The following is a 12,239-nucleotide window of genomic DNA, read 5'->3' on the forward strand; positions in this document are numbered from 1 at the left end:
AAAACAACACTGAGATACCACTGCACACCTATCAGAATGGCCAATGTCCAAAACACTGACAATACCAAACGCTGGCAAGACTGTGCAGCAGCAGGAACTCCCATTCATTGCTAGTGGGAATGCAAAATAATACAAAACACTTTGGAAGACAGTTTGGCAATTTCTTACCAAACTAAACATACCTTTACTACACAATCCAGCAATCACACTTTTTGGTATTTACTGAAATGAGTTGAAAACTTATGTCCACACAAAAACCTGCACACAAATGCTTATAGCAGTTTTATTCGTGATTGCCAAAATTTGGAAGCAACCAAGATGTCCTTCAGTAGGTGAATGGATATATTAACTGGTACATCCAGACAATGGAATATTATTCAGTGCTAAAAATATGTGAACTAATCGAGCCATGAAAAGACATGGAAGCTCCTTAAGTGCATATTACTAAGTGAGAGAAGCCAATCTGAAAAGGCTACATACGATATGATTCCAATTATATAACATTCTGGACAAGGCTAAACCATGAAGATAGTAAAATGTCCAGAGGTTGCCAGGTGTTGGGGGACAGAGGGATGAGAACAAACAGCCCAGAGGATATTTAGGGCAGTGAAACAATTCTGTATGATATTATAATGGTGGATAAATGTCATACATTTTTCAAAACATACAGAATGTACATCACCAAGAGGGAACACTAATGTAAACTATGGGCTTTGGCTGATTATGATGTGTCAGTGTAGGTTCACCAGGTGTAACAAATGTACCTCTCTGGTGTGGGATTCTCACAGTGGGGGAGGCTGTGCATCTATCGTGGCAGGGCCATATGGGAAATCTCTATGCCTTCTGCTCAATTTTGCTGCAAATCTAAAACTGCTCTTTAAAATATTCTATTTTTTAAAAAGAATACAGATCGTTATTTTATAAAAGTTCCCTCATTTGGGGTTTCTCTGATGTTTTCTAGTGATTAGATTCAGATTAAGCTCTTATGGCTAGAATACCACAGAAGCAATAGTACATCCCTCTCTGGTGTCACATGGGAGGAGCACGATGTCTGCCCCTTATCACTGATGTTAATTTTGATTATTTTGTTAAGCTCTTGCCCATTTTCTCCACTTCCTTTTTTTTCTTTCGTAATTAGTAAATGTCTTTGGAGTACAGTAGTACTGTTCTTAATCGCTGAAAGCAGAAATAACTTGTCCATAAACAACAGTGGATTTTTTTTAAGTCGAGAGGATGTGCACATAGAAGAATATTTTACAGTGAGAGGAAATGAAAGAACTACAGCTATACATAACACAGTTCGGTCTTTTTGAAAAATGGAGAATGATTCCATTTGGTTAAAGTTTTAAAATGTACTAAAGTACAGAAAATATTATTTAAGAATGCAAATAACATAATCTTACCACAAACAAGCACACAGGGTTAAACTGTAATAAAAAAGCAATCATACACAAAAATCAGATGGTGATTGCCTGTAAGGTGGAAGGAAGGGCATGGAATTAGGAGAGGGTCACGTAGGGCTAAGCGGATGCGAGTGAGTATGAGGACATTCGCTGCATCATTTCTATGCCATACATATATTTTTAAGATATTATTTTATAGTTACTTTTTATTTTTAAACAACTTTTAGAAAAGAATTGCAGTAGTGATATACAAAAATAAAACAAGTGAATCGGATGGAGTAGAGGAAGATTGCATGAAGAGGTGATATTTGAACAGAAACCTGAATGGGGGACAGGAGCCTGTGGAAAGAGCTGAGTTGGGAGGAGTGTTTACCTGGTTCTCTAGAGCCTCCTACCTAGAGAATCTGTGACCATCTTGCTTGGGGCCTGATATCCTGAATGTGTGGAGAACATGAAAAAGGCCAACATCCCCCAATTCAAAAACACACACACACAAAGGGAAAGTGTCCAATAAACAGGAAAAAGTTCAATCCCACTAGCAATAAATACAATTTAGAAGCATCTCACACAATGTCTCAATTGTACAAGATGCTACTTCCTCTTGTACTTGCCTTGCCAGCTCCTGCCAAAAGGCCTTTGCACAGGGCTGTTAGTTTAGATTCCATTTTAGATGTCACTTCCTCAGAGATACTTTCCTTTCCTTGCTGTACTCCCTAACTAGATCAAATCAGAATCTCACAGAACTTGTGGTGATTATTTTAGGTAAAATGTATCAAAGTGTATACTTTAAATACGCACAGTTTATTGTATGTCAATTATACCTCAATAAAACTGTTTTTTTTAAAAAGAGACACAGTAGTTTTAAAAAAAAAATACCTCACAGCCCCATGTACCTCTCATATGTAGCATGCATCATAGTTGCAAATATATGTTTATTTTTGTGATTATTTGCTTGACATCTCTTTCCCTGTAAGACTGCTTCACAAACTAGGGAGGGACCATGTCTGTTTTACCTACCACTGTATTCCTAGCACATCATAGAGTGCTTGGCACATAGTAGGTGCTCAGTAAATACTTGTAGAATGAATGATACATCTGTCAGACTGTCTCTCTTATCTCCACCAAGCTATTTCTCTCAAATATATCATTCAAAAGCTTATTAATCAATCCCCTTCTGTGTGCGAGGCATTATTCTTAGTCCAGTGTGGTTACAAGCATAAATGAGTAAGTGAAGGAGCATAAACTTAGAAAGGGAGATAAAACAACTATTTAAATAACTCACAATTTGTTAACCATCTTCTGGAATACCAAGACAAAGTGGAAAGCCACATGAAGACACAGAGAATTGTTGCCTTTCTACAAAACAACAACAACAACAACAACAACAAAACAACTCATCTAAGATAGAATGAACTGAAAATGTGGAGGTGGTTGATTACAAGAATGCTTCAAATTCCTCCCCTGTGCATATTCATGCCCCTTTGCAATGTGACTTTGCAATTTCTTCATTGAGAGATGGAGTTAGTTTCTTCTCCCTTTGGATTTAGGTTTGGCTATGTGATTTGCTTTGGCCAATGAGAGAGAAGCAAATGTCCCACTTTGCACTGGGCCTTGCTCTCTCTTGTGGCACTTGGAACCCTCTCTTCATGTGACTAGGTCTAGGCTAGCTTGCTGGCGGATGAGAGACTTGTGACCCAGTTATCTCTCCAGCATTCCTGCCACAAGCCAAATGTATGAGTGAGGCCATCCTAGACCATCCAGCACCAGGAAATCCACCAAGTATCTGCAGATACATGGGGAGTCCAGTAGAGCCAAAACCAGAAGAACCTGCAGAGTCATGGACTAAATAAATGATTGTTGTTGACCTCTAAGTTTTGGGGTGGTTTGTTATACAACATTAGCTAATAGAAACATTGTCCAAAAGTTCAAGAAGGACACCCTATTTGTTTCTTCTCAACTGGCTCCTTCTCTTGTCTTTGAAGTCAGTTTGTATCAACCTAGTGAGGTAAATACGGAGATATGGTCATATGTGAACTGTGGCCTCTGTTGAAATGGCATCTGTCCCTGGTTGGTCACCACTGAGGAGTCATACCTCATTACCTTGGCCAAGCCCCTCCAGGTCCATCAACTCTATGCCACTTCAGGCCACTCTGCTTTGACAGTGAGGTTGGGGAAATCTCTGGGCGCTGCTTGGATCCTAGGCAACCCCCACATATCACAAGTCAATGCACCAGCCCCACAGAAAATGGCTATAGGGGAGGAGACATGAAAGGTTCAAAGAGACTAGAGAAGGCCACTGTGGTTAGAGCATAAAGAGTCAGGGAGAAGCGAGCGTGGGACAGCAAAGGTTAAGGGTAATTGTCTTAATGAGCAAGGCTGTGGGTAGGCAGGTGGAGGTATAGGCAACAGTGGCCTTCCATTATAATTCAACACACTTTGTAAAAGGAAGTGAAGTAAGACAATGTCTAGTATGGCTGACTCCTGCTTATGGGACTGTTCAGCTTCATCAGAGCTGTGTCTGAGTGTGTTCCTCACGAAAGGACCCTGTGTTCTCCAGGTGATTTTAATGACAAATTATCTTCCATAAAATGAACTTATTCCTTCTTTCAATACACTATTCAGCATCTACCCTATACCAGGTCTTACTCTTAGCCCTGGAACACAAAGATGGATCAGCTATACACCCATGACTGCAAGGGACTTGCAGTTGAGCAGAAGAAATAAATCATCTTTTTATTTTCATTTGTTACATAAACCTATAGTGAACTATTGTGTGCCAGGCACTGTATTAGAGAAACGGTGTCAACTCTTCCCCAGGGAACTCAGAGTCTGGAGAAGACAGATAAGTAAAACAATTACCCTATCATTAGAGCTGGAACAGAGAGGTGAATAGAGTACTGTGTGGGCCCAAAAAAAGGCTGGGTAACTGAGGTCTTAGTCCATTCATGGTGCTATAACCAAAATACCATAGACTATGTGGCTTATAACACAGAAATGTATTTCTCACAGTTCTGGAGCCCATGAAGTCCAAGCTCAAGGTACCGACAGGTTTGGTGTCTGATGCGGGCCAGCTTTTTGCTGCGTCCTTACACGGTGGAAGCGGCGAGGAAGTTCTCTAATCCTATTCACGCCCTGGGGCCCTGCCTTCCTCACCTAATCACCCAAAAGACCCAAAAGACCCACCTCCACATACCATCCCACTAGAGATTAGGTTCTTTTTTTTTTTTTTTTAAAGATTTTATTGGGGAAGGGGAACAGGACTTTATTGGGGAACAGTGTGTACTTCCAGACCTTATTTCCAAGTCAAGTTGTTGTCCTTTCAATCTTAGTGTGGAGGGCACAGCTCAGCTCCAGGTCCAGTTGCCGTTGCTAGTTGCAGGGGGCACAGCCCACCATCCCTTGCGGGAGTCGAACTGGCAACCTTGTGGTTGAGAGTCCATGCTCCAGCCAACAACTGAGCCATCTGGGAGCTCACCTCAAGGTGCCATGTTCAATCTTAGTTGCAGGGTGCAGAGCCCACCATCCTTTGCGGGACTCAAGGAATTGAACTGGCAACCTTGTGGTTGAGAGCCCACTGGCCCATGTGGGAATCGAACCGGCAGCCTTCAGAGTTAGGAGCACGGAGCTCTAACCGCCAGAGCCCCTGGGCCAGCCCAGAGAGTAGGTTTTAACATATGAATTTGGGAGACATACATTCAGCCTACAGCAGTAATCTAGTCTGAGGGTGAGTCTGGGAAGGTTTCTCGCAAGAGGCCGTGCTTGAACTTCTTTAAAGGGTCTGAAAAGATGAAATAAAAGTTGGCTGGATGCAAAACAGAAAAGAAAAGATTTCTGGCAAAGGGGGTGACAAGTGCCAAGGCTCAATTGGGGAAGAAGATGACGGAGCTGCAGACCAAAAAGCAGCGCAGGAGACCCTCCCTTCCCCCACCCCCCAAAGTGATCCTCATAAGAAAGATGACCTAAGTTAAAGCACAGAACATAAAAAGCCATAATACAGAGAAAGATAAATGTCGTAAGTTAGATGTTTCCTTCAGATAGTGCCATCAGTGATTATTTCATTAAGAGGCAGTAAATCTGGGGTTGGAATTGGGGATGAGTTATGGCCTATGATCCTAAAAAGCAAAACCTAAGAGGGCGTTCCCAAAACCCAAGGTTGGAGAAAGCTCAAGAAATGCGTACAGGAAATGGTAGGCTGCAGGGCAATTTCATCATGTTGAATAAATAATTGTCTCATCCTGGGCTCCCAAGAAAACAGAGTCTGAGGCAAGAGTTAAATGCTGGTACTTTATCTGGGAGGTACAATCCCTGGCAGAGAGAGTAAGAGGAGAGGGAATATAAGGCAGGGAAGGATGCAAAGAGCACAAAGTAATGTGTTACTCTGCCGGCTACGGCTTCACAACCGCCTTCAAGACATAAAGCCAGTTTCTTGGCAGATGTGCCCACTAGACCATGTGGAATGTCTCCGGACAGGCTATGCAGGGAAACCATATCTTGAAATAGCCCATCTAAAGGAGGAGGGGAGAGAACATTTATTTACTGGCTCTTTCCCTCCTCTGGTCTCCCACCATACTACATTTCTCCCCTGGAAGTGAATTTGCCTGTCCTGGTTTGTACCACCTAGCCTCCTCAGCTGCCACTTTAGAAATATGGTGCTTTATTGCAGAGAGTCCAGAAGTGTCTGGAGGAGCCAGAGACTCCAGATGGTTGATTTGGGGTAGCAGATGTGCTGCAGGGCCGCTGAGGTGGAGCAGGCAGCCTAGGGTTTGGGAGACAGATGACTAGTGAATCGGAGGTGTCACGTAGGTGTGTCTGATACAGCAATCGTAGAGGCATGATCAAATTAGCACTGAGACTCTCTGACCCAGAAGTTGCAAACTTAAATCTCTCATGGTACCTGCAAGTCATGTCGAAAAGTGACATGGACCAGATGGAGATTATTGCTGACTAGAGGGACCTGCCCTGCCTAAAAAATGGCTCAACACATTATTTCCAGCCTATTGTTACCCCATGGGACAATGGGCCTGGTGTGGGCAGACCTTTTGATCTTTGAAAAGAAACTGGAAACCCAGATGATGTTAATTCCCCTGATTAAATGTTGACTACTCTAGTAATTATATAAAATTTAAGACCCTGATGGCCCAACGTGGTGATTATCAGAACAAATAACTCTTCTGGCTGTATCTAGATGAAACCTTCAATTGAGCTAGAAAACTCCTGCGATCTCTGAGAGCCACGACCTGCAAATAGGGCTATGAAGGCAGAGACGGTGTGCTGAACCTACGGGCCCAGGCAAAAAAGAAACATGTCATGCAGGGACTCTAGTCCTGCTCCCCACACTAGAACGCAGGACATGGTGAGGCCAAAAAGGAACACCGACGGAGCCATAGATAGGGGAGTCATACCACTATATTTTCACTGGCGGCTGGGTTGGAGACACAGGAAGCAGGAGCCACATGATCCGCAATCCGCTGTCCGCTTCTCTGCCAACCAACCAACCCCTTGCTAACTGCAATCCGCGCTTGCTAGCTTAGCCTTATATTAGTGGCCAATGGCTCACTGGTAACAGCTGATGGCCACCCAGCCACAGCTGATGGCCATCTAATAACCAAGCCAGCACCTTTCCATGTGAGACAAAGAGTCTACAAACTGCTCTCTTGGACCCTGTCCCCACAAAACAACAGGTCTCGATCAAACATGGAGGAGGGAAAAAATAACCCTGCAAAGATAGGGCTGAGAGACCGTGAAGAAGCAGATGCTCTTGACAGATACAGTAAGACGATAGAATGAAGATAGGACAGAAGAGTGTTTAAAACAAAGTCCTAATTTTTTTTCCTAAAGCAGAGGCATTTTATATTTTAGATATCTCAAAAACATATGCATGTTTTTAGAAACTGAAAGCGAGTTGGAAAATATGGGGACAAGGGCATCCTAACACTTGTGATTGTCACATGCATGCTGTTCCTGATAGCTGCTAACTTTTATTGGAGCTGTGGGACACTGTTTCCCCATTATTTCACAATTTTATCTTTTTATTCTTTTACAACAATACCCATCAGGTGGTTGTACAACTTAACCCCAGGTCACAGGTCTCAGGATTTTCTGTGTCAGAAAACTTAAAGACATGTGAGAAAGATAAAGAATTGCTGTGCAGCAGAAGTGTCCACATTTGTAGGCTGGAAACTTTAATTTTTAGTTTTTTAAATAATTTTTTGATATAAGAATTCCTGTATGCCTTTTACCTAATTCATCAATTGGTAACATTTTGCCTTATTTGTTCCAACATTTGCTCTCTTATTATATACATGTAATATATCGTATATTTTGTATAATATATAATTGTATATAAACATATACATATTATTGTTACCATTTGACAGTAAGTTGAAGACCTTATGCTCCTTTACCCCTCAATATTTCAGAATGTATGTCCTAAGAACATAGCTACAGTATCATTATCAAAACTAGGAAATTTAATATCAATACACTATTATTTTCTAATCCATAGTCTATGGTCAACTTTTGTTAATTGTCTTATAATATCATTTGTAGTTATTATTTTTTTCCTAGTCCAAGATCAGGTCAAGCATCACAATGAGTAGTCATGTCTTTTCAGTGGAGGCGTTGCTTTTATTTTGCCTCTAACATATATCATTTAATACTCCTAAAATCTATTCCAAATTACAATTACTCTAATGAAAATTTTAATATTAGAAAGGTAAAGTTAGCTAAATTTTTACACTGAAATATAGTTCAGAACTGACATTGGGACTTGAAATTTGCTGAATAAGAAAACTTTGTTAGTTAGGACCATAAGGGAAAATTAATTGATCAAAGCAGTGGAGATTGATTCTTAACTTGTGTGCAAAGCTCTGTTAAGACAGAAAAACTAAGTTTTCATCTGTGTGGTTGGCCACACACCTCTCTCCCCTTCATTGTTCTTGTGCTACTGATGAGGCTTCTATGCTTCTCAAATGACCTTTAGTGAAGGGTCAATTTTGTTTCTGTGGTTATCAGTGCTCTTTCCCATCTATCAAGGACTGATCCTGGTGTAAAAATGTGATAAAAATTAAATTACTAGAAAAAAAGAAATGAAAATGGACATGCAAAATTCACATCCATCTTTTCATGATTAGATTCAACAGAAAAACTTTCTCAAATTGCTACAAGTTTCTAAATACCTGCCTCGAATGGCTGTACTTATCTCATGCCTCTGGTCCTTGGGCCACACTTTCGAGTAGCACTGGTCTATATTAGAGCGTGTGCCATATTTAGTTGTATATGTGAACATCTGTCTCACTAGAGATGAGTCTCTACAGGGCAGGGCGATGGCCTTCTCATGGTTACTTCATATCCTCCACAATGTGGAGCAGGCGGTTTTACATGACAGCCCACTATATATGCACACATGGGCAGGAACTGAAAAATAGAGTATGGATAGAAAGAAGCCTAGCCTTGTAAAAATAACTCAGGTTCAAAAGTCAGGCAGTGTGATTTTAGAGAGTCCATCAGGTCATTTAACTCTACTGAGCCTCAGTTTTCCCATCTGTGAAATGTGAATAATAACAGGCCATTGGAGCCTGAGGCAGGTAGTAAAGCATTATTTTTACTATTTTACTATTTTACTAAGGCTATTATTATTGCTAGTTCAACTACCATACAAAGGGAAGTACATAAAATCTCAGAAACTGGATGAAACTCAGGAACATAACACTGAACGATAAAAACCAAATAACAACAGAATACTTAGTATGATTCCATTAAATGAAGTTTCAGAAAGTGGCAAAACTAACCAATTTATTATTTGAGGACACATACCTTTGCGGTAATTACAGAAAGAAAAGTAAGGAAATGACAATGACAAAGTACAGCATTGTGATTAGCTTTCAGAAGGGAAGGGAATATAGTCAGGAAAGGATCCACAAGAAGCTGTAGGTCTTGGTGATAATCTGTTTATTATTGGATGTTTGTTTTGTCATTATTATTCTCCAGACATACATTGTATATACTCTTGGTACATGATATATTTCATAATAAATTGTTTACAATTGCTAAAAAAAAAAAAATCTCAGAAACAAACTATAACCTATAGTCTCTGGGCAAGCTTTTACTGTAAAGGGTCAAATAGAAAAAATTTTAGGTTTTGTCTCCGTTTCAACTACTCAGCTCTGCCACTGTAGTGTGAAAGCAACCACATGCAATGTGTAGAGAACTGGGAGTGGCTGTGTCCTAATACAGCTTTATTTATGGATACTGACATTTCAGTATTGTTTTCAAATGTCACAAAATATTATTCTTTTGCATTTTTCAACCATTTAAAAAGGTAAAAATGATCCTTAACTGGCAAGCCATACAAAAACAGGCAGCAGGCCAGATTTGGATCACTGGCTTTAATCTATTTAGCACACCTCTGTGCTAAACACTTTCTGCCTCAATTCAGTTAAAAATACCTGCTGCATGTTATCGCCTGGGTCATCAGGCTGGGAAAAAAAGAGGGAAACGTTGAATCTGCCATTTGCTAAAATTTTTAAAAAATTTATCTTTATTTTGCAATAATTCAGACTTAGAAAAAAGTTGAAAAAACAGTACAAAGAATATCTTGATTAATTCCCCAAATGTCAATATTTTCCTACATTTGTTTTACGGTTCTGTGTGTGTATACGCACATTTTTTTCTGAACAGTTTGAGAGTCAGTTGCAAAGATGATGCCTTTCTTTGTCCCTAAAAACAAAGACATTCTCTTATATAACCACAGTGCAATGATCAAAATTAATAAATTAATACAAAACTATTATTTAATCGTTAGGTCTTGTGCCCGTATCAAAATCAGGAAATTAATCTATAGGCCTAATTCTGATTTCATCAACTGCCCCACTAACATCCTGCATGTGCCAAATGTCTTATAGTTATCACCTCTGGCAATTCCCCGAACTATCCAATGAGTTTGAGATTATTAGCCTGATTTTACCAACGAAGGAATTAAGGTTCAGAGAGTTTATGTAACTTGCCCACAGTCACACAGTTATTAAGTTATTAAGTGGCAGAGCTGGAATTCCAACTCAAGGGTACCTGCCTCCAAAACCCTTGCATTAGTACTAGATTAGGATTGAAGAGTTGGGAAAGGATTTCACAGTACACGGAGAAGGAATCTGTATTCCAGGCAAGCAAAGAACCTGCGAAAGGAAAGCCAGTGACTATTTATCAGACTCTCAAAGAAATGTCCAATGGGAAAGGAGAACAAAAATGAGCAAATGTAAATTATAGCTATTTTGTTACACAATGGATGCTTTTTGGGGGAAAACACAGCTAAGACTATTTTTTAACTTTTTAGAAGTTAAAAAATAACTTTTTAACTTATTTTAAAAACAGATACAGAAAGTGTTTTTTAACTTTTACTTGTGACCACACAGCTGGTCAGGCAGTCTCTAGCTACTCCCTCTGCAATGGTTCACTGCGCTTTTGTTACTCTCTGGATTATCTTGATTTGTGGGTAATTTTTGATTTTTCTGGAGCTCATTGTCTTTTTAATCCTGTTACAGATCCCATATTTAAAATCTTTCCAAATCAATTATATTTTGCAGCTTTTCTTTAATTCCCTAAAAGCCATAGCTTCTACATACTCTTACCAGAAGTTGAACCAATACAGGTAGAGAAAAAAAACAAAAACAAAAACAAACAAACAAACAAAAAAACTCCCTTAACAATGTTTTTAACTAATGGTATTTTTTTTAAAGCTTACCAATCAAAGTTTTCTTGAAGGTTATATTTTTCAAAGTCACAAAATGATTCTTCTTGTTGTCTCTCATAGAACAGATTATCATGGAATAAAGAGTGGTCCCTGGCTTCTATTTTTTCCAAATAAGTAGAACATGTTCTTGGGATTATACTATTAAATGTTAATTTTCTTTAAAAGGAAGAAGGAAGATTTCTGTCTGCCAAAGTTATACGTTAGGACTCAGGTTGCGGTAGAAAACAAAAGTACTAGTTTTAACGTTAGGATGACTCAGGTTGTGTTCCTTTAGGTTTGAAGTGGGCTTTCCCACCCTTCTTTGCAGCACTGTTTTGAACACAGAGACTTGATTGGTTGGATTGTTTTGTACTGAGGATCCTGGGGGGGGAAAAAAAGAGTCTTGGCAAGAAGTATATTTTGTGGTATGTCAACTCATATAATGCAACAAAGCTGGAAAAAATTAAAAGTTATTTCCCTAAAAGCTCTTCCCTCTGAAACTGAATTTCCGTTAAAGCTGAGGCTTGCACAGTGACAAAAAGGAGGGATTTTCAGGTAGGGCTGGAAACCAGCCAGGAAAAGATTTTTTACTTCAGACTCAGAGCTTGTGGTAACCAGTGACCCTAGATCAGCTAACTCACTTCGGAGAGCCTTTGTTTTCCCAAGTGTAAAAAGAGATAATACTGGACTGCAACAATGGACTGCATATACAATAGTGGTCTCATTTATAATGGAGCTGAAAAATTCCTATTGCCTAGTGACGTCATAGCCATTGTAATGTAGCACAACACATTACTTACATTTGTGGTGATGCTGGTGTCAATATATCTACTGTCAGTCATACAGAAATGTAACACACAATTATGTACAGTACATAATACTTGATAATAACAATAAATGACAATTTACTAGTTTGTGTATTTTCTATATTATACTTTTTATTGGTATTTTATTTTATTATTTATTTTAAAAAACTTTTTTTTAATTTAAGTGTGTTTTTCCAAGACCCATCAGCTCCAAGTCAAGTAGTTGTCCCAAACTAGTTGTGGAGGGCGCAGCCCACAGTGGCCCATGCGGGGATCAAACCAGCAACCATGCCGCCAAGAGCACTG

Source organism: Rhinolophus sinicus, chromosome 5 (genome assembly GCF_057876585.1).
Source record: "Rhinolophus sinicus isolate RSI-liver-muscle chromosome 5, RSI-T2T, whole genome shotgun sequence".
Classification (NCBI taxonomy): domain Eukaryota; kingdom Metazoa; phylum Chordata; class Mammalia; order Chiroptera; family Rhinolophidae; genus Rhinolophus; species Rhinolophus sinicus.